Here is a 24337-nt window from a genome sequence, read left to right as displayed (position 1 = left end):
CATCCAATAAACTAGAGCTGTTATTTGCCTCGGGATGAATGTTTTTAATTTTGAATGCTGCTCTGAATTGTTTATCATGAAAATATTTAATAATGCAACGTGGCTGCAATACAGGAACGCACCACAGGGAGGGGCAGAGGCTGAATAATTGACAGGGAAGAGCCTTTCAGCTCCAGACCCGCAGGATCACGCTGGCTGGTAAAGGAAACACTGCAGCAGGAGAGTGGGAGGGAACAGCCGGGGGAAGGTAAGAAGAAAGAGTGTCATGCAGAGAAAAGGAACTGTAGCTCCTTCCTCTTGTCTAAGCCCCTTATAGAGGGCTATGTGAGGTATGTATCAGGCTTCTGTATTGCCCAGGGGTCCAAACAACAACTAAAGCTATGCTCTTAGCAGTAGAGGTGGGGGAAAGAGTAGCTTCCAGAAGGACTTGATGACACCCCTCACTGAGGCCCAGGAAAGAGACCCCGAGATTTCAGCCACACAGATGAGGTGTGGAACATCCCAGCCAGCAAGAAATCTTGGCTTCTACATAAAACAAACATTCATCATGTGTTGTTTTCCAAATTACATTTTTTTTTTTTGTCCTTTTGTCTTTTCTAGGGCCACACCCAAGGCATATGGAGGTTCCCAGGCTAGGGGTTTAATTGGAGCTGTAGCCGCAGGCCTACACCACAGCCACAGCAGCGCCAGATCCGAGTCACATCTGCAACCTACACCACAGCTCACGGCAACCTTAACCCACTGAGCAAGGCCAGGGATCGAACCTGCAACCTCATGGTTCCTAGTTGGATTCATTAACCACTGAGCCACGACGGGAACTCCCCAAATTACATTTCTAATTAACTAATTCTGTAATTAAAAAAAAAAAACTCCTTAATTCACAGAGTGTTGAAAGAGGGGAAATAAAGCAACACTATTCATGGTCAATGAAATGAGTTGACTGAGAATTTTCTGAAAAAGGGGCTCTGAATCAAACTACAACACATTCATATTATATGATGCATTCGATATTCTCCAGAAAATGTCCTAAAACGGGGCCTAGATTTTCTGGCACTACTACATAAAGACTTTTCCTCTTTACAAGACTAAAGAGAACCAACAGACTATAATCATGATTTGGTAGAAAGGTGTGACAGAGTCTCTCCTGCCCTTTCCAAAGACAGGCTGCCTATCTGCAATTAGGGAGAGATGCATGTAACAGCTGCAGATTCTCACTAAGAGCCACATCGTATAAAAATCTCCCTTATTCTCTCTTTTGATAAGTGGATTTCTATAAATAAAATGGAAGCAGCTAAGTCTCTTGTAAGCCAAAGAAGACAAAATAAAACTGTGCGTGGATGTCATAAAAGCACAGTTTCAGCCTAGGATACAGTAATAAAAGGAATCAGCATCCCTATGCCCTTTTGCGGGAACAGTTGCACATTTTCACCAGGCTGCCTGGAAGAAGAGAAGGAAAGGCTGGGAAGGGGGATGCTGTCTTTGGAAAGAGCCTTTGGAAAGAGCATCTCACCATACAGTGAGAAACCATGTCAGTTCTCTATGGGAATGAGGCAGCTGCACTGTATGAATCTATAATTCCAGGGAAGAGTCAGCCTCATTGCCACAAAGACTAGAAGCTTTAGAGGCAGAGTCACTATTAATCCCTATCAGATTTGCAGCTAAGTGTGAGCCATCAGCAACAACAATCCCAGGGGGTGATGGCTTGAATTCTCAGGCTGTGCTCACATGAACTGAGGTGTCTCTGTACTATACAGGGACTCTAAAGACTTGTGATCCATATTTCTCTCATGCTGTGAAGAACTGAATCCTGCTTCAGCTGATGGGATACCCAAACACAAGGACTAGGCGAGGACACAGCTGTGGCTTGAGTTTTAAAGTTCCTAAGGCTACAAAGGGAGCTCAGATCCAAACAGAGTCCCTCAAGAGTTGAGGGCCAACACACTGACAAGCTCAGAAGCATATGTGACAAACCATGAAAACTTCAAAGGCAAAATGTGGTAGCTAAAATGGTTCAGAGAATTGCTATAGAGATAAGGACATATTTATAGTCAACTGCATGGATATGGATTTTACTATCCTGCAGAAAAAAAGAAGCAGGATAGGGTTTTTTGTTTATTTGATCTACAAATTTTCCTCCTAAACATCATGCCACATAATAAGAATAAGAATAAACAAATGAAGATCCTATCTGTGCTTCTGACCATGACAGTAACTAATACAAAACTAATACTCTCCCAGTAATCAACCATGAAATAGGACAGATCTATGAAAGTAAATGTTTTCTGATGTTGGACAAAAAGAATCATAAAAAAGAAGGGTTACAGTAAGCAAATGACATAAATGCTATGCTCTCCCTGGCTTTCTGTATGAAAGCAATTTCTGGGTCATAGTTCAGAAAGGTAAGTTTATACAGAGCATAATAATAGGTTTATGACCTGGAGAGACAGAGCTTGAAGATTAAGACCTCAAGGGGATGAAATCTGTGGAGGCTAATACTAGAAAGAAGGACACTTCACTGAGGGGAAGAACCAGAACTCTGCAAATGCATCTCAACACTTTGAACAACGATTAAGATGCCCAGGATGAGAGTAGATGAGGCATAACAGATATCAGCTACTGAGGATGAGATCTGTGTATTGAGTGGAGATTGCAGAGGTCCTAGAGTGCACACAGAGACATGAGTGTTTCAACCACTCAGTGCAAAAAAACCTAACTGCACTCTAAGAATCCAACTGAGACCTTAGAAAAGCCAAAAAATGAGCTGCTTTATTCTAGCCATAAAGTCCAACAGAGATCTATCTTAACACAACTTTCAAACATACCCTGAAATCATCAAACTGATCCTCTATTACCTGCCTGACAGAACAAAAGCCAACACTTTTTAAAATAAGACAACAGAAGTCAGGGGTTTTTTTTTAAAGTAGCTAAGATGTCTAGCACACACAAAAAAATTATCAGACATGAGATGTAAGAAAATGTGATCCATTTTTAAAACTCAATAGAAACAAATCCAGAGATGATAGAGATGTTGCAATTAGCACACAACTACTTTAAATAGGTAGTACAAATAAGTCTAAGGATTTATGAGAAAAGGTGGATATAATGAATGAAGAGATAAATATCTCAAGATATAAGTGGACCCTACATAAAAGAACCAAATAGAAATTATATAACTTAAAACTGATAATTGAATATAAATTAAAAATGTTCTAGATGGATGTAACAGCAGATGGAACAATAAAGAAAAAAAAATCAGTGAACATAAAGACAGGACAATAAAAACTACCCAAACAGAAGCATAAGCAGTGGGATTAGAGATGGGGTGAGAGGGCTAGAAGAATGAATAGAACCTCAATGGCTAGGAGTCTAATGAAAATGTGATTGGATTTATAGTGGGAGAGGAGAGAGATGTTTTAGTAAAATAAGAAGAAGAATAAGAATAAAATACAAGAACAAAAAAAAGATATTTGAAGAAATAATGGTTGAAAAACTTCCAAACTTAATGAAAAATATCAACCCACAGATTTCAGCAGCTCAAGAGTATACTAATGATCCAAATAAATCAAAGAAAATGACACATAAGCTCATCATAGTCAAATTTCTAAAAATCAATGGTGAAAAGAAATGTAGCCAGATAAAAAAGGCTCAAAAATAATAAGAATTATCCTTGACCCCTCATTTGTAACCGTGCAATCCAGAAACTGATGAAATGACATATTTACAATGCTGAAAGGAAAAATAAACATTGCCAACCTAAAATTATATATACAGTAAAAGTATTCTTCACAAATGAAGGCAAAACAAAGACATTTTCAGATAAGTAAAATTTTAGATAACTCATCACCAGCAGACCTGCCCAACAAGCAGTTCTTAAGGTAGTTCTTTGAACTGAAGGAACATGATGAAAATTATAAACATTAATGAAAGACACTGGAGTAATATGAATAAATGTAAACATATCACATATTTCAAGAAGACTCAACATCATAAATATCTTAACTATAAGTTAACTTACAAATTTACTTCAACTTAACAAAAATACTAAAAGAGTTGTTTTCTGTAGTTAGACAACTAAATTATAAAGTTCAATTAGAAGAAGAAACAAAATCATCCTGATAAAAGAAGAGAGGGGAGAGTCTAGGCTCTGGGACACCAGAGCATATTATAATCCTTTAAAATTAAAACATTTTAAGTATAATTCTGACATATGAGTAGACAGAATAGAAAGTCTAGAAATAGATGCGAGTGCATATGATGATTTGATACATGAACAAATTTATCTCAAAATCATAGAGAAAAAAATGACTTTTTAATAGTGAAATTACCAGATAGCCATTTGGAAAATAACATAAAATTGAATCCTCCCTCACATTACCCACCAAGATAATTTCCAAATTACTTAGAGATTTAAACATAAAAAATGAAATCATATTAAAAACTAAAGGAAAAACAGGTATATTCTTTTCAACTTAGAAAAAAAGGAAATTTTCCCACATGACAAGTTTTAGAAGCAAGAAAGAAAAAAACTGCTTTATTTGAGTATATAAAATATAAAAAAGAAAAAATACTTTTACATTAAAAAAAATAAGAAAATCTAAAATACAAGTGAATACTGGAGTTCCCATCATGGCTCAGTGGTTGACAAACCCAAGTGGGTTTCATCAATGAGGTTGCAGGTTTGATCCCTGGCCTCACTCAGTGGGTTAGGGATCCAGCGTTGCCATAAGCTGTGGTGTAGGCTGCAGATGCAGCTCAGATCCTGAGTTGCTGTGGCTGTGGTGTAGGCCAGCAGCTACATCTCTGATTTGACCCCTACCCTGGGAGCCTCCATGTGCCACAGGTGTGGCCCTTAAAAAAAAGACAAGACAAAAAAAAAAACAAAAACCAATGGGTCAATGAGGAAATCAAAAGGGAAATTTAAAAATAATAATAATAAATAAAATACAAGTGAACACTGGGGGAAATGTAACATATATTTTTAGAAAAATAGACAATAATCTCTGTAAGTACATAAGGACTCTTTATAAAAATTGTAGCACCAAAGACAAATAACCCTGTAAAATAAGGCATAGCAGATACTAACAAATAAATTCACAGATAAATAAATGTTTCATAAAACGTGAAAACACAATTAAAACAACACTGATACACTATTTCTCACTTATCTCCCAGCAAAAACCATGAGTCTAACCATAAATCCTTTAGGTGAAGCTACAGGAGAACATCTGTTCTGCTTCTTAGCTGGCAGATAGGCAAAATGGCAACCTCTAGTAAAATTACATTTGCATTTATCTAACCCATATTTCTTTAATTTTATCCTGAATTCCATTTTTATCTGGAAACACTTTAGACTCCTTTTATCACTGGGGTACAGTGGGAGCAGGACTGTTCCATCCTCCCTACCTGTGCCAGGCAGAGGCAATGTAATCTTGTTTGAATTGTCTATTGATACAGGACAGTAGGGAGGACACTTAGAACTCTGTTCAATAACTCATGCCCAGAGGGTTTTCAAATGCTGATGGACCAAGCATACATATCTGAGCTTATCAAGGGCCAAGACCCATTGAGAAGTGTCAAAACAAATACCTTGAATGTTCAAGCTCCTCCCATCTCTCCTGAGAACTATGGAATATAGGTTGTTCTAGTGATGGCAGGAGTTTAAGAAGGGAGAGGATTGAACATAAATCCTGATATCAATCCAACCAAACTAGTGATATGATTATTGGCAGACAGGAGAGGGCAGGAAGTATGAATGTGCAGGGCAACAGGAGGTGGCAGAGTGAAAGAACTATATCTTTCCCAGCGATACATCATTAGACACTGCCTACAATGAGTATAACAAGAAATAGTGGTTTCCAGAGTTCCCACTGTGGTGCAGTGGGTTACGAATCTGACTGTAGCGGCTCACTGCAGAGGCACAGGTTCAATCCCTGGCCCAGAGCATGGATTAAAGGATCTGATATTGCCGCAGCTGTGGCACAGGTCACAGCTGCAGCTCAGATGCAGTCCCTGGACTGGGAATTCCCATAGGCCAAGCGTTTGGCCATAAGAAAGAAAGAAAGAGGGAAGGAAATAGTGGTTTAAGCATGTGATTTAGACATAGAGGCGATTGAAAAATAATTAAAAGAAGAAAAGTGATTTACTCTAGGAAGCAGGAAATGGAATGGGGGGAAAGCAGAGATTTCCTGGTTTGTCCTGTCAAATTATTTTTTTTAATTCATATTAAATTTTTGGTTTTTTTCTTAAAAAAAGGGAGAGGATTATAAAAGATATTTTATATCAAGGATCAGCAAACCATGGCCTGTGGGCCAAACCCAGCCAGCAGCCAGCCCCCATTTTAGTAAAGAATGTTTTATTGGGACAGAGCCATGCTTATTTGTTTACATGTTGTTTAAGGCTGCTTTCATTCTACAATGGCAGAATTGAGTGGCTGCAACAGAAACTGGCCCACAAAGCCTAAAATATTCACTACCTGATCCTTTACAGAAAAGGTAGGCCAACCCCTCCTCTAAAGTAGGGAGAGATTTGAACTTTGTAAAATTCTGGCACAGTTTAGCTTTGCAAGCAGGTCCTGATGCACTGCTTCTCAGACTACCATGATATCAGCAAACAAGCAAAGGTTAAGCAGGTCTCAGGGGTTGCTATGGCCAAGAGGTCCATACAGTGCTGGGAGAGCCACCCAGCCTGCAGAATCTCCGGAGACAAGTGCCTTCAAAGGCACCAGCATAATTCAGACATCCAACACAGGTTCCCGCCCTTCTAACAAGATGTGACAATTGGAGTGCGATCCTGGGGACTGTCAATCTCAGATCTCTGAACACAGGGACAGTCAGATTACCAACCACTGTAATGAACTGAAATAAACCTTACACAGAAATAACCTCCTCTGCAAGGGGCTGGGCTTTCGACTCTATCCCAGAAGGAGTAAATAACAACAGCGAATACGGACACACGACTTTGGGAATGTGAGAACTAGAGGTAGGTCACCAAGCACAGAAAAGCTATAGCTTTTCCCCTGAGCTCGAGGACCGAGGCAGAAAGGTCTTACTTACCTTTATTTTCTCCATGTCACATCCTTCACTCATGCTGGACACACACACACACACACACACACACACACACACACACAATCTCCCCACTCCCCAAACACCAATGATCCCCTCAACTTCCTCTCCCCCCAATCTCTAACTTCTTGTCTCTTCCATCTGCTGGCCTAGCTCGTTGGTGGCTTTCAGTCTCCTGGACACAAAGCCCCGACAGAGGACACCTGCCTACTCTGCTCACTCTGTTGTCAGCATGCTCTGCTTGCATGCTAGCTCACAGATCTGCATGGGAGGAAGGGAAGAGGCCAGCCTTCAGGGCTAAGAGTAACTTTACCAGGTGCTGCCTGGGGCACTGGGGCTGGTGGTCCTGGATGTGCTGCTCTGCAGCTGACTGCTCACTGCTTCCTCTATACTTGCCTCTGATAAGGTGGCTGTGTCCACCCACGACAGGTGGTTGCTGGGCTGGGGATACTGAGCTCTGTGAATCTGGCCTGGGTGTGCCCTGCTTTCTAAACGGCTTAGGCAAGAACTTCAAGGTATTTGAACTTAAGGGGCAACCTGCTTTTCATTAGTTCTCAGTCCTTTCATTGTCTCTCCTCTACCAACTGCAAAAAGCCCAGCTCTTTTGAGTGTGAGCTCCTAGTCGCCTCCTGCATCTCCTCTTGTAACATCCCTAACTGATACATCAACGTGATGATTATGATTCTGCTCTGCTACACTCGCCACTGGCTAGAAGACAGGCTGGCTGTAGGGTGCCCTGGGAACTAAACACAGCCCAAAGCACATCTGCTTAGGAGGACACAGGGGGAGGAGACCTCCCGCTGGCCTTCTGCCAGCTCCACTCTACTCGGAGTGAATAGAATGGAACCTCTGGTCCCCAAACCAGACTCCAGCCTTTGATTCAATACCATCTACCTCAGCAGCAAGGACCAAGAGTCCCATTTCCCCCCACACCTGCGACTGGGAAAACATGAGCTCACATTAAGGTCTTTCACAGTGGTAAACCAGAAGGCCAGATAATAAAGGTTCTCAGCTACAGAATGGAAGTGTGGAGCTCAGGTGTCGTGTGTAGGGTGTGTGTGTGTGTGTGTGTGTGTGTGTGTGTGTGTGTGTGTGTGTGTCAGTCTCTCCTACTCCCCTCAGTCAACCCTCACATGTACATCAGCCACACCCCCTGCTGTCTTCCTTGGCCCCACTGTCTTTATGTCTCCTAGCTATCACCAGCCTGAGAAAGGCGTGGGCAATTTTAAAAAATGAAACTAAGTCCCTGCCTGTGGGAACACTAGAACCCAATCCTGCCAGAGTTCCTCCTTTTTCCTGACAAGGTTCTTGGGTGGCCCATTGTGCTTGTGAGTAATTCCAAGCTCACCTTTATGGTCAAAGCACAAATTTCTCCTCTGATCCTCTCTGGGCTAGAGTTACTATTTTCTTCTTGTATCTGTGACATGGCAGATGATGGAAAGACCTGACCATCACTGATGGAAGCAGTCCTCACCCTCAAGCCAGCCCTTTCCACTTCCTCATCACCACCCTGCCACCATCCCTCCCTTCCTGGGTGCCCCACTGACCTCCCCAACTACACCACTGAGGCAGGAGAGGACTTTCTCAAAACTAATGTTCCAACATTCTAACTTGGTCCCTCCAAAATCCTTAAGTTGAAGCCTTTACCCCCAATATGTCTATACTGAAGACACGGTTATTAGGAAGTAATTAAGGTTAAATGAAGTCATAAGGAGCTTAAGAGCGGGCTCCTAATCTGATAGGGCTGGTGTCTTTATACGGGGAAGATCACCAGAACTCTCTCTCTCTCTTTCTCTGCCACATGAGGACACAGTGAGAAGGCAGAAGTTTTAAATCCATGAAGAGAGGCCCCATCAGAAACCAACCCTGCTGAGAGTTCTTGATGTGGCTCAACAGGTTAAGACCCTTACATGGTGTCCGTGAGGATGCGGGTTTGATCCCTGGCCTCACTCTGAGGGTTAAGAATCCAGCATTGCCACAAGCTGCAGTGCAGGTCAAAGATCTGGTGTTGCCTTAGCTGTGGTGTAGGCCCCAGGTGCAGCTCCAATTCCACCCCTAGCCCAGGAAATTCCATATGCTACAGATATGGCAGAAAGAAAGAAAGAAAGAAAGAAACCTTGCTGGCACCTTGATCTTGGACTTCCAGCCTCCGAAAATATGAGAAAATAAATTTCAGTTGTTTAAGCTTCCCAGTCTGTGGTATTTTGTTACAGCAGCTGGAGGTGACTAATAGAGTCCCAAACAGGATAGATACGCAATACCAGCTGCTTCCAGTACACTGTTATGTGTGTGGCCCTCTATCCTCAGTTCCTTACAGTCCCTCCTGCAGGAGGGTTGAAAGATGCCCCTCTGGAGGCTAAGTGTGGGGCACTAGGGGAGGAGCATCAAGTGTTATACCTGTAACTGTCCACCACCCCCTGACCATCCAGCCTTGAACAGAGTCTCAGCCGTCAGCTCCCTGATGCCTCTTTATCATTCTCATTAGAAGGCCCATTTAGTCACCACCCAGAAAGCATTCCAGTCCTTGTCTTGAACTGCTAGGAACTCGCCATGGCAAGACAGCATTGGACTCTGCAGAAGCCATCGTTCCTTAGCGATGGCTTTTCTCATTTAAAGGTCTCTTTCCCTGGATGTCTCTGTGTTTCTCACTATGTATTTCCTTATCTCTTTATTTTTTAAATACCTTTTCATTATTCTCTCTCTGCCTCATTCTTAGGGTCTTTGTCCCTTACTCCTTATCATTCCCTTTTCTGCTCTTTTCTTTTCTTTCACTCTTAATATTGAAGTATGCTTTTTAATTACTTTTAACTTAATGAATGAGATCTGTTCTCAAGCATTACTTTGGTAAGTAAATGACTCAAACTTATGTCTTCTCTTGTACGAAAACAAGTAAATGAACACCAAATTAATCAAATTAATATAACGACTATTATATATATAACATAATCCTTGACTATTCTTTTTTATAAGATGCACTACTAACCAACATTTGTTGGCACCACAAGGGGGCAGTGCAATCAAGCAGATCATTTAACCCAAGCTGTTATAACACCAGTAGTCAGGGGCTTCCTCCTGGAGGTGGGGGAGAGGCGCAGAATGCAGCAATTGCTTGTTCCCATCACTTGGGAAGGGCTATGACAAGGAAAGGGCACAGAGGAAGACTCAACAAGCTTTCTGACTAATCAGTTTTCACATCTCTGAATTGAGTTTACACCCAACTATAAGACCTTAAAATTCATTCTGGCTCAATAGTCTTTGTGGTTGAAAATCAGAAGTAGGGAAGGGTGGTGTGATCAAGAATGACTTCAAATTATAGACTATGGTCAACCAGAAACACCTAGAAACTTCCTTATAAATATACTGACTTTTTGGTAGGGAATGGTCAAAGAGAAATATCTAGCTAACATCTGTGGATTTGTGCCTAGCACTCAGAAGAGAAATGAAGAAAAAAGATGTAATCTGGGATGTCACAGAAGCCACATACATGGAAGTCTAATGTACTGTGTTCTCTATCCTGAGGATTTATGCAGGGCTGTGCATGGCAGAACTCCTGCATCTTCCAATCCTCCAAGCTGGGATCCAGCCTGTCCTCTCATCTGCAAGTGACAAAAACTCAATTCAAATCAGAATTAATAAAGAAGAGAATCTATTGGCTACTGTAAGTAACGAGTCTAGAGGAGTACTAAGCAATAGAAATAAAAGGAGTTTCCGTCGTGGCTCAGTGGTTAACGAATCCGACTAGGAACCATGAGGTTGTGGGTTCGATCCCTGGCCTTGCTCAGTGGGTTAAGGATCCAGTGTTTCTGTGAGCTGTAGTGTAGGTTGCAGACGTGACTCTGGCATAGGCCAGCTGCTACAGCTCTGATTCGACCCCTAGCCTGGGAACCTCCATATGCCTTGGGAGCAGCCCAAGAAATGGCAAAAAAAAAAAAAAAAAAAAAGGAAAAGAAATAAATGTGAGACAGAAATAATTTAAAATTTTTTAACAGACACATTTTAAAAGTTAAAAGATCCAGGTGAAATTCGTTGTAATAATATACTTTATTAATCCAATATATTTATAATTATTCTACTTCCAACATGTAAACAGAAAGTTTAAATTATTGAGACATTTTATCTTTTTATATTTTTAACATACGAAAGTCTTCGAAATCTGCTGTGAGGAGTTCCCACTATGGCACAGTGGGTTAAGAATCTGACTGCAGCAGCTCATATCAGATCCCCAGCCTGGCACACTGGGTTAAAGGATCCAGCATAGCTACAGCGTAGGTTGAAGCTGCGCTCAGATTCAAACCCTGGTCTGGGAACTTCCATATGCTGTAGGTGCAGCCATAAAAAATAATTTTTTTAAAAAATCTGGTGTATATCTTCTATCTCCAGGACTAACCATAAATCAAGCAATCACTAGCCACATGTGTTTGTGGCTACCATGTTAGACAGCACAGGCCTAGAGCTAGACCTTCAGGTATGGCTGGATCCAGGAATTTACTAGTATGGTCTGGGTTCTCCCTCAGTTTCGCTTTTCTTTGCATATTGGGCTCATCCTCCCCAAAAGGAGAGATACTTTCATGTGGCTAGACACGATGGCCTACAAGTAGTTCCAGTTTATACTGTGCTTGTAGCTCATGGTCTCAGAGGAAAAAAACATCATTGTGATAGCAATGATTAGTCCTGCCAATATCACATAATCCATGAACCAACCAATGAAGCCAAGGGAAGAGACCCAACTCCAACCTACCTACATTGTCTTCAATAGCTCTGGCAAACAAGGCTCTGACTGCCTGGAGCTGTGGTTCAGTAAGAGAGCTGATAATCATGACATGAATCACACTGAATCAAAGAAGAGGGGTCCCCAAGGAAACAGATATGGCACAAGTCACATATATCCATGTAACTACTACTTGTGGGCTTAAACTGCTTGAGACCCTGGACTCAATGGCCACGAGGCAAGGGGAATTTGGAAGATTGGTATTAAGAGCTGCTTGATTAAAAGTTCCTCTTTTCTATTTACACCATAATCATTGTGTCAGGAAGCTGAATTCCCACTGGATTCCCACTCCTGATCTGCAGGTCCTATTAAGTGTGTGCTCAGTCTCTCCCAGGCTAACCTACATGGGGTCCTCTGAGAACCTAACCAACTCCATTCTCCCATTCAGCCTTTGAACCTTGGATTTAATTCTCACCACTTGCCTGTCCCTTCTCTCTTGTGGACTGGTGACCCAGTCTGGAGCTCAACTTTGCTCTGGTCCTCTGGACCAGTGCTCTTCAGGTTCAGCTTTTCTCACGCAAATCTCATTAACTTTGAGAGACAACTTCAGTCCTCATGGCTCACTCCTGACAATGAACAACAGCGGCATCTGTTTATTTATTCACAAAAATAATACCCAGAGAGATTGTATAGTATGGAGAATAAGAGCACAAGACTCTGGAGCCAAAGAGAAGTTGGGACTTATATCCCAGCTCTGCCTTTTAGTGACTATGATTTTGAGCAAGTTATTAGTCTTTCTATGCCTCAATTTTCTCATTTTCAAAATGCAGATAAAATGGACCTGTTCCGTTCACCAGGCTTGTATTGGAAGGTTAGATATGTAAATATGTGTGAAATGCTTAGAAGAGTATCTCTAAGCATATATCATGGAAACAGAACCATGAGACTGACATCCATGTTTTTGTTATAGTGATTCCCTTACATAACTGTGGGGAAATCTGGGTAAGTAAAGGTCTGCAAGGGGAAAGCTGGAGCATCAGAGAAAAATCACTAATCAAGATCACAAAGGAAAGCCGATGACGAAGACTACTGGAAGGCTGCCTCGGAATCTCCTGCGGCCTGACGCGTTGGGTCAGAAGAGCAAGCTGATGGGGAAGAAACTCGGGATCAAAGCCAAGGTAAGCAAGGAAAACTGGAACTCAAGACTATCGCCTGCTGCATTTAACCACTCACCGCTGGTGATCCAAAAAAGACACACGGGTGCCCTTCCTTGAGCGGCATGCACCTACCTGGCCTGGAAGAAGCTCAAGGAGATCCAGTGGGAACAGGAAGAGATGCAGTCCCAGTTGCTGCTTGATTCCAACAAAGTCAAAACCACACACCACGGCGCCCTACACCAACTTTCCCAGCACAGGGCTTCCTCGTCACTTCCGCCTTCCAAGTCTCGCGTGGATTGCTCCTGCGGTCACCACTAAGCCAGAACCAGATAAGGAAGGAATCCTGGAGGACACGGTCCCCTCTTAGCTCAACTGTCCCAGAGTAGAACCACCATAGAGTGTTAGTTGGTGTTATTATTATTGCTGCCGTATTGCATGGGGTCTTTTGTCATTATTATGTATTGCTTGTATTACACTCCACGAGAGTGTAAGGTCCCTAAGGAGGGCTTTGGACAACCGTTTTATACGTGTTTACAAAAGTTATCACACATGTTATTTAAACCACGTGACAATCCGGTTGCGTAGGCAAGGGAGATCTTAGGACCCACAGAAATGTTTCAGAGCTGCAGGTAGCCTGATTCCCAGGCCTGGGGACCCCACTATGCCCACGCCTCCCATGCCACAAGGTGGCAACACAGTGCACAGTGTAGGCGCTTGGTGCTCTTAATCCGCTTTTAATATCCAGGTGTACACCAATACCAGGAATGTGGTATGCCCTGGCACAGAGAAACTGGTTTTCATGGGAGGTTTGCGGAACGGGTGTAATTACTAACCCGTCACACCCAGATGTTGAATTTTTTAAAAGTTGCAGTTCCTACAATTTGCAGCAAGTGTCACCCGAGAGCTACCGAACAATCTATGCCTGCGCCCTGAAGTTATCAAGAGACAGAACGGATGTAATACACCTGATACCGCCTACATTTCAACCTGGACTAAGGAATACAAAAAAAAAAAAAAAAAAAGGCAAAAACAAAAAACCAATGCACCATTTCACAATTACTTTCACAATTACTTTTAGCAGATTACTTCTTCCCATTCTACCCCCCTCGACTATCAATCAGGAATTCTTTCTAGGACAACAGCTATGTGCTAAGTGCCGGGGGTAAGTGACAGAATGTTAGATTAGATTTTTTCAGTCTGATATTTTAATAGTCTAATATTTTTTAAGTATGAATTCACTGGGAATGTTCTCTGGGGCCATAGATAAGAAATAAGGTACTTCATTCTGTCCACAATTTGACTAATATTCCTTTGCCATAGTTTCTTGCATGGAGCAGAACAGGAGAGCGGGGGAAGAGCCAGGGGAGGAGGGGTAAGACAGTCCTGGAGTCCTACGTGACCCTGAATTAACTGTAGATTCATTTTATTCAATAAACATTTATTAGCTGTAAACATTATGTACTGAGTACTCAAAATGAAAATATGTGCCAAATCTATCATGGGAAGGCAGACATTGAAACAAACTAATGCACTGGTATTACAGGTGGACATAAGATGTACAATGTGGGCCCAAAACAAAGTCCTTATTTCTGCTGGGAAGTGATTCCTGAGCTGAGATTAAAGATGAGTTTGTCTCAAGGAGTCAAAGAAGGAAAGAAGGGCATACCAGATAGAAGGATGGAGCAGTGGGGTGCAGGAAAAGGGAAGGGTGACCCTGCAGGGTGAATTCGGGGATGTGAGGCATCTTGGTATGACAGGAGCATAAAGTAAGGTAGGAACTGGGGTGAGAAATGAAGCTGGAGAGCTGAGCCAGGGTGAGATCAGAGGGCCTGTGCGTCCTGCTAAAGAGACTGCACTCTGGGCCACTGGATGTTAAGGAGGATACACATCATCATCATATGTACAGCCTTGAGAACTGCAAACGCCTGGATCACCACCACCCCCCGACCCACCTCCAGTAATACTGATTGGGTAATATTGATAGGTCCACTCTTCAAGAGACTTACTGTGTTTTGGTTTGGTTTGGTTTGGTTTTGCTTTTTAGGCAGCATATGGAAGTTCCCAGGCTAGAGGTGGAGTTGGAGCTGCAGCTCTGCTAACCTACGCCACAGCCACAGCAAGTGGAATCCAAGCTGATTCTGTGACCTACACCACAGCTCACTGGCAAAATCAGATCCTTAACCCACTGATCCGGGCCAGGGATTGAACTCTCATCCTCATGGATCCTAGTCAGGTTCATTCAATGAGCCACAATGGGAACTCTAGAGATCTACTGTTTATTTTTTGCTCAACCTCTTTCTTTAGGCGATGAGAGGCTATTTAAAGAGTGCAGTAAGCAAAGGTGTGACATCACATGTCCAACCAGCAGCAGGGTGGAGAGTAGACAGGAAGTGAACAGATTGAAGGCAGGAAGCCCCATTAAAGAAACCATCATGAATGAGTTGGGATGGGGGAGGCTAAAGGCAAACAGTTGGAAAGGAGAGGAGGAGAAGGATATTGAAATGTCAAGACCACAGTCTGGACTTCTATGAAGGCAGTGGTGGTGACAGAGGGCAGGTTGGGTGCTGGGAGGTTTAGCTCCCCCAGAATTCCCTGTAGCCCTCCTAAACAAACAAGTGAAATGAAAGCAGAGATTTGCTATGCTAACAGAACTATAGGAAAAATCTCCACTTTCCCTTCCTCCCCCTTGCCCACTTTCCAAAAGGTTGCCACCTCAAAGCCACTCCTCTTCCTGATGCCACTCTGGAGGCAGAGCAGTAAAACAGGAGGTGGAGGGGAATTAAGGATGACTGCCTTTTCCAACACCTCATAGATATATGAAGTGAGAATAAATAAGATCATGTATGGATTGTGTCTGGCACATGGTAAGCTCTCAATAGATCATTTCCTTTTTGTGGACAGGAATGGCTAAGGCCCCAGTCCTCCTCTTGTCTGACCAAAATTTCTACCCAGCTCTGTTTGCCTGTCTTAAGCACATTTATAAGTGTTCTAGTGCAAGACTAAAATGACAAGTTTTCACTTTCTTTTTCAGACAAGACAGAGGAATTTTTTATCATATGGAATAATTAAAGGAAGAGCTAGGTGAAAGCTTTTCCCCACTTTTGGCTGTGATTTATCAACTGAGAAGAAATTCTCTTTCCTGATAATCCCCCCCGAAATGTAACATTCTTTTCACCTATATACTCAATTAAAAAAAAAAAAAGTGCTAGCAGCAACACATTGAAGATTTCTTGTACCCATCTAAAAGTTAATTCCTCTTCAGTGCTTTGCAAGTAACCAAAAACACTGCACTTAAAGCAGGGGGTGGGGGTGTAGAGGCCTCTATTAAAGCTGTTCTTTTTATAAAAGTGCAGTCACAAATCAATGCATTGTTAACGAAGAGTTTTCCATAGGCCTCTAGAGTCCTGTAGAGACTTAAGACTTGCTCATGACTTCTCACTGCGGGGGGGGGGGGGGGGGGGGGGGGGAGTTTACACAGTGCGGCTTTCGGTTACCTTTACTTCAGAAGAACCTAGTTCAAGAAGTCAGAAGCCAAGACCAGGCCTGTTCTCGCCTTTCCAAGTGTGAAGCCCAGATTGTCATGTGGAAAACTAGGGAGAAGGACATGTGATCTAAATCATTCATGTTTTCTTCTTGGAGTTCCCATTGCGTTGCAGTGGGTTAAGGATCCCATTTCCCTGTAGTGGCACAGAGTCAATCCCTGGCCCAGCCCGGTGCAGTGGGCTGAGGATCCAGTGTTGCCACAGCTGTTGTGTAAGTCACAGCTGTGGCTCACATTTGATCCCTGCCTGGGAACTTATGTATGTCATGGGTTCAGAAAAAAAAGAAAAAAAAAAAAAACTTCCTCTTAATTTAAAAATGATCAGAAAGGCCTCTTTTCCTCCTCCTCTGGAAGCATAAATATCACAAAACACTATAAATAAGAAAATCTGGCAATTAAGAGCCCAGCTGCCTACATTTGAATCCTGGTCCAAGCTCTGCTACTGGGGCTACCAAATTGCTTGGGTCTCTTTTTCTCATCTGTAAAATGAGATGCCAATAATATCTACCTCACAGCGTTGTGAGGATTAAAATGAGCTAATAGATGTTAAGTGCTCAGGAAAGTGCTTGCCATGTGGTTTCTGGTCACCAGACACTCTTCAGCTTAGGAGAGATCTGGGCTGGATCAACCCCAACCCATGGAGATGCTAGAAAAGGATCTGTTCTCCGAGAGAGCTTCTAAGCACTGGACCACATGACAAGCAAGGCCCACAGACATGTATGTTTAACTTGAACAGGCCTTTCAAAACTGCATCGCCTATAGACACGATTTAGGAGGTTAACAAATCAGCATTTGGGACTTCTCTCAAAGATTCCAGAGATCTGGTCCTCCTGGGCCTGGAGCAACTCTTGGCAGGAAGTGAGGAGCTGCTAAACAGTGGGTGGTGGATATGCAGTCAGTCTCCAGGTCATTACCACCCAGTGGGTCCTATCCTCTCATTTCCTCAACCTCTCCAGGCATGTGAAGTTGTGGTCGATACAGCAAAGGGACTGGGGCGTGGAAAGTGACAGCCTATACCCACCTCATAATAAAGGAGTGGTTCTGTGAGGTGAAGTTGGAGGGGTGGACACAGTCTTGCCTCCTTGCTGACTGGGAAAGGAAAGTGAAGATGGGGCAGCATGATGAGCTGGTTGTACATGAGACTCAGACCTTCTGTAGTCTCTCCACTGGAACTTTTTCCCCCTCCTTCTAAAACTCAAATAAAAGACTTATAAAGTAAAAAACAGCAAAAGCTACAATTTATCAAGAACTATGCCACATTACATACACCAGCTAATTGAATCCTCAGAATTATGATGTAGGAATGATGATCCTCATTTTATAGATGAAGAAAAAGAGGTTCTGAGAAGCTACACAACTTGGCTGAGGTCAGTTAGGAAGTGATGGAGAGGGGATCTAGACCCTAGGTCGAGGGTAACACATGCATCCTTCCAGGTTTCAGTTCCCTCCAAATTTGCCCAGTGCCTCCAAGGACTTCTTTGTCCCCCTCAAAACCTCTCACTTAAGAGAATTTCCTCAAATCCACCCTTCCCTCACAACAACTCCCTCTTGAGCTAAAGGTGGTGAGGGGACAGGTATTTTATGTAAATTTGGATATGCTAGGAAACCAATGAGAAAAAAGTAAAAAGCTGTGAGATTCCCAAAAGTACAGGAGTTAAAAAAGGATGCCTCAAAACCTTGACTGTGTGGAGAAAATTATTCTGATTGTCTAGAAGTTCAGAGACGGAAATTTCCTCTGATCATTAGAAAACACTTGGGCAAAGAATGACTGAAAGGAATTAAGAGTTCTGTCTATGTCATGCCAAATTTGAGGCAATGCCAAGACTTTTAATATTTATGAGCTATCTTAATGGAGGAGCAGCCTATGGCAATACATGAACAGTAATATTCTTGGCCCTACAACTTACTAACTTTGAGACCTTGAGCACATTACTTAACCTAAGGCTTGGTTTCCTCATCTATAAAATTAGCCTAACACTGAACTTGGAAGTGTGTTGTGAGGGTTAAATGGGATGGCACACAAAGTGATTAGCATACTATTTGACATACAGTAGGTGCTCTATAAATGTTGATGCTTCCCCACCCTTTTAATTCTCCTCAGTGATTTAAAATTGATGTAACCAGAGCATAGGTGTGCTATTCTGGGAAAAAATGTGGGAAAATAAAAAACAAGGGGACAATTTGGTCAGACAGATAATAAATGCTGAGTTTTTTGCTTTCTCTTAAACGAAAAGACTCTCAAAATGCTAGTTTATATGCAGCAGCACTCAAATTCCAGCAAGAAGAGCTGGAATAGTAAGTGTAAATAACTATCACCTGGAAATTTAAGCTTCTGAACTACTACTAATAACGGCTAATATTGTTCACCATAGTCAGGCATGCTATTCATTTTATGTCCACTATTTCATCTAATCCTCACGATCTCAAAAATAGCTACTGTTATCTCTAGTTTGTAGATGAATTTGAGCCTTCAAGAATTTGGTAAATTGTCCTATATAATGAATAACTGCAATTCATTCATGTACATATATACATGTATACATGAACATATAATCTTGTCCAAGCCCCAAATGCAAAAGTGCTATAAATCTGATTAATTGGAGAGCAATGATGCTACAGAAATGTATTTTCAGTGTAAAATTTTTTAGGCTAAATTCGGAGTTCCCATCTTGGCGCAGCAGAAAAGAATCAGACTAGGAACCATGAGGTTGTGGGTTTGATCCATGGCCTCGCTCAGTGGATTAAGGATCCAGTGTTGCCATGAACTGTGATGTAGGTTGCAGACACAGCTCAGATCTCACATTGCTGAGGCTCTGGCATCAGCCCACAATTAGAGCCCTAGCCTGGGAAGCTCCATATGCTATGGGTGCAGCCCTAAAAAGACAAAAAAAAAAAAAAAAAAAAAGAAAACCTTTTTTTTAGGCTAAATTATCTAATCTAATTATCCAAACTGCCAAAATAAATCAGATAACAACTGAACTTACAGTGTTAAATACACAGCAGGCACTTACACTTATTGCTTCATCCAATAATTCTGTCTCTATCATTAATGTCTTATGATTAAGTCAGAATTTCATACCCTGCCTTTACCTAAAATAGGGATGAAGATTTTATTCACAAGAGAGCTGTGAGGAAAAGCTATAAATAACTACATACACATAGAATTTACAAGTCACCCTTTCTCTAGATTGCATTCATCTTCTCAACATTTTGCTGTAAGATTGGGTATTATTTTAGTAAACACAAGGGAGATGGCTGTCTGAAAGAGGCCATCAGAAGGCAAAACAACTAGGACCCCAGATTTCTCCTCCAGGTAAGGGTTCACTCAGACGGAAGTACTGAAAAGCAACCAGCAGATTACTAGTTTGGCCAAATTGCTTAACCACTTTTAGCTTCAGTTTCTGGACTTGTAAAATATGAGTAATGATACATTCCACATAGGATTGGGATAAGTTTAAAAGAATTAACACTTACATGCATTTTATTTTTTGGCCACACTTACAGCATAGGGAAGTTCCTGAGTGGGCCAGGGACTGAATCCCAACCACAGCTGTGACCTACACCAGAGTTGCAACAATGCTGAATCCTTAACCTACAGCGCCAGGCAGGGGATCAAACCCATGCAACCTAAGAGACAATGCCAGATCCTTAACCTGCTGTGCCACAGAGGGGTACCCCCTTACATATATTTTTAAAAGAGCCTGTAACATAGGAAGCATAGAATAAGTAATAGCTATTATTATCTGTACATGAACACTTCCTAACTACCTGAGTTTCTTCCAAATCACTGGATTTAGTATGTTATCTCCACTGCTTCCCCAAAGAACACGGCATCTCTAGTATAACAGCAAATGCCACCCAGGAAATTGGTACGATCATCTTCCCCTTAAGTAAATGATTCTGATGCACCAATTACTTTAGAACTTTTCAGATATTTGCGTGCTATTTTAACACCTGAGGTTAAGAGACCACCCCTATACCTTCGGTCTCATCAAGTTAGCATACCCTTCAAGCACCTTGTCTAAGTGAGGCAACGTGCTAAGTGTGACCATAGCCAAGAAAAGATCCTCTTGTCTGCCTGTACATGTATATACATCCATTCATATCTTTAGAATACTAATTGTAATTATTTGTTTATAGGTCTGATTCCTCCTGTAACATGAGCTCCTTGAGGACAGCTGTTGCCGCTTATTTTGCTTTTATCTCCAACACCTAGAACAGTATTTAGCACATAGTAAGGGATCAAAAACAACCCAGTTTATAGTCCCCAAGGGGGGTGCATCATGTATACAAATACAGGACTATAACACAGACTGTGACAATTCCCTCATAGGGAGTGAATGGTACACAGCTTATAAGAAGCAACTGTCACTTCTCACTAGACTGAAAAAGAGAGTATTTATGGAAGACAGAGTATCTGGACTGGTAGCACAGAAAGGTTTGGGTGGAGAATGGTGGAAGATAAGGGAGGAAAAAGAGTGGGGAAGAGATAGAGAAAAAGAAAAAAGTTAATTCAAAAAAAGATAAACAGGCCTAGAGCAAAGTTTGCCTATAGAAGACGAGCAAAAGCTGAGACTGGAAAGCCAGTGAACCACGTGTGGAAGGAACTGAAGGAGTCAAGCCAAGGAGTAAGAACTTTATTTAATACACAATTGAGAATCATGAACATCATCAAAGAGTAGAGCACTATGTGTTTAACTGCTGATTATCTTAAAAAACAAAGTTCTGGGATTTCTGGTTCCAGCCCAGATGGAATAGGCCCATTACAAGTCTTATTATAAGACAGTCTTCCTTCTCACGAGGGAAAAAACCTGGATGTAATACAACAAACAAGCACAGGAACATAAACAGTGGAAAGAAGATGCACTTCCTAGGGACCAAGGCACACACTCCCCCCTGCCCCCAGTAGGGGAACTGAGCCTGCACTCACACCCAGCACCAACAAGGTGGAAAGAGGTAGTACAAAGCACGGGAGTGGACACTCCCTTTTCCGTTCCCCTGGCTTCTGCAGGCCCAGCAGTGAGGGGAGCCTGCACCCCACCTACCAACAGAGAGGCCATTAAAAAAAAAAAACAAAAACAGAAATAAAGTAATAATACATGCTGTAACATGGATGAACCTAAAAAACACTATGCTGAGTAAATTAAGTCCGTCACACACACAAAAACACACACACATGTATGATACTATTTATATGAAATTGCCCAGAGTAGGTAAATCTATTGAGACCAAAAGTAGATCAGTGGTCGCATGGGGCTGAAGGTAATATGGAATAAGGAGTGACTGTCAGTGGGTATGAGTTCTTTTTGAGGTGATGAAAAATGTCCTAAAATTATATTTTGGTGACGCTTGTGCAACTCTGTAAGCATACTACATACCACTGAATTATATACTTTATATAAGTGAACTCTGCTATGTAAATTGTATCTCAATATAGTTTAAGTCGATTTAAATTGATAATTAAATTTTCTTTTTAACAGGGATCAAACATAAGTTATCAAACTAAAAAATACAGTAACCAACATAACTTTCTGGACAGGCTCAGTAGAAGCGTGAGGACAGAAATCAGTCACGTTGAGAACAGATCCCTAGGATTTAGTCTAAGCAACAGAGAGAAATTTTGTATCCTGCCTTTACCCAAAAGGCAGACTGAAAAACTGAACAGAGCTTCGGGAACCAGAGGAACAATAACAAAAGATTCATCATCAGAGTCCCAGGAAGATTTGAGAAAGAAAGAGGGCTGAAAGGTTATTTTAAGAAACAATGGCTGGTTCCCTCTGTGGTGCAGAGGTAGTATTCATGAGAATGCAGGTTGAATCCCTGGCCTCCATCAGTGGGTTAAGGATTCAGTGTTGCCATGAGCTGTGGTGTAGGTCACAGACATAAGTGAGATCCTGTGTTGCTATGGCTGTGGTGTAGACCAGCAGCTGCAGCTACAATCTGACTCCTGGCCTGGGAACCTCCATATGCCACAAATGCAGCCCCTAAAAAAAAAAAAAAAAAAAAAAAAAAAGAAAGAAAAAAGAAAAGAGAGAGAGAGGCAAATCCTTACAAGATTTAAAAACATAGACGTGAATGACAATGAAAATTTAACATTGAAAATACATGAATGGAAGTTCCCTTGTGGTGTAGCAGGTTAAGGATCCAGTGTTGTCACTCTGTGGCATGGGTTCAGTTCCTGACCCAGGAACTTCCACATGCCATGGACATGGCCAAAAAAAAAAAAAAAAAAAAACTGTGGATGTAACTAAGAAACTACTGAGGGGGAAATCAAAGCCTGAAATGCTTACATTAGAAAAGAGGAAGTTTCAGAGGAAGAGTTTCAAATGCTCTCACCTCAAGAAATTAAAAAAATAAGCAAAAAATAAACCCATAGCAAGCTGACCCTATAGCAAAACCATAGCAAGGGATGAAAGAATAAAGAGCAGAAATCAACAAAACTAAAAACAGAAAAATAGGGAAAAAATCAAACAGAAAGCTCCTTTGAAAGGAAAAAAAAATCAATAAAATTAACCAACATTAGGCAAGATTGATAAAAATTAAAAAGACAGAAGATACAGATCACCAACATCAGAAATGAAACAAAAGATACCAATACATATCCTGCTCCCATTAGACGTATAATAAGAGGAAAATACAAATAACTTTATGCCCACAAAATTGATAAGCTAGAAGAGATGGATCAATTCCTCAAAATCCACAAACTACTGAAACTCAACTAAGATGAAATAGATAATGTGAGTACTCCTATAACCATTGAAGAAATTGAATTAATAATTTAAAACCTGAAAAAGAAATCTCCTGGCATAGATAATTTTACTAGAGAATTCCATCAACTTAGACACAAAAACCATCAACAAAACATTAGTAAATCAAATCCAGAAATGTTGAAAAACATTTTATCCATGACCAGCTGCAATTTATTCCAGGTACACAAGGCGGGTCTGACATTTGGAAATCAGCCAATATAACCCAGTATATCAACATACTATGGAAAAAAGTATCGTATGAATATATCAGTTGATGCAGAAAAAACATGTGACAAAATCCAACACCCATAGACTCTGGTAATAGAAGGAAACTTCCTCAAATGACTAAAAAAAAAAAAAAAAAAGCATCTACAAAACCCCAGAGCTAACATCATACTTAGTGGTAAAAGAATGATTGTCACCCCAAGATTAGGAACAAGGGAAGGATATCACACTCACTGCTTTAACTTAACATAGTACTATAAACTCTAATCATTGCAATAAGATAAGAAAAAGAAAAGGCATACAGATTGGAGAGGAAGAAACAAAACTGTCCCTATATGCAGATGACATTATTTACGTAGAAAATTCCAAGGAATCTACCAAAAAAACCTCCACACATAAAAAAATCAAACCCTGAAGAAGTGAGTTCAGCAAGACTGCAGAGAACACAAAATCAACACAAAAAATTCAATCACATTTCCATTTCCTAATGACAAATATACAGAAACCAAAATTTGAAACAGTTACACTGACAATTGCTTCAAAGAAAAATTAATACTTAAGGATAAATCCAACAAAATGTGTATAGGATCTGTTTCCCCAAAGTTACAAATGCCAATCAAATAAATCAAAGAAGACCTAAATAACAAGAGAGACAAAACTTGTTCATGGACTGGAAGACAATATAGTAAGGATGCTAGTTCTCCCCAAATAGGCTTAATTCAATTCCTATTAAAATAGCAAGATGTTTTATAGGCATTGACCATCTATATAGAAAGGTACAGGACATAGAATAGCTAAAATAATTTTGAAAAAGAAGAATAACATATGAGGAACCACTCTACTAGTTGTTAAAGTTTGTTACTTAGTTACAATGGTCAGCATAGTATTGATGG

General features: G+C 41.2%; 1 protein-coding gene across 1 annotated transcript in view; it reads right to left on the bottom strand.

Annotated features, from left to right (window-relative positions):
* LOC110256420 (uncharacterized) overlaps positions 1-13201 on the bottom strand; it is a 256045-nt gene extending 242844 nt beyond the window's left edge. Inside the window, exon 1 of the transcript XR_014824801.1 lies at positions 13062-13201. The gene's annotated coding sequence lies outside the window, so the exon portion shown is untranslated. The remainder of the gene's footprint in view (positions 1-13061) is intronic.
* Positions 13202-24337: the final 11136 nt, after the last annotated feature.

This window comes from Sus scrofa, chromosome 13, assembly GCF_054392235.1.
Source record: "Sus scrofa isolate SSC_HxYL_T2T_F1_AM1 chromosome 13, Sscrofa_HxYL_maternal_Yorkshire_Landrace_v2.0, whole genome shotgun sequence".
Classification (NCBI taxonomy): Eukaryota; Metazoa; Chordata; class Mammalia; order Artiodactyla; family Suidae; genus Sus; species Sus scrofa.
The sequence above is the reverse complement of the archived record's forward strand: the minus strand, read 5'-3'. Positions and strand labels throughout refer to the sequence as shown.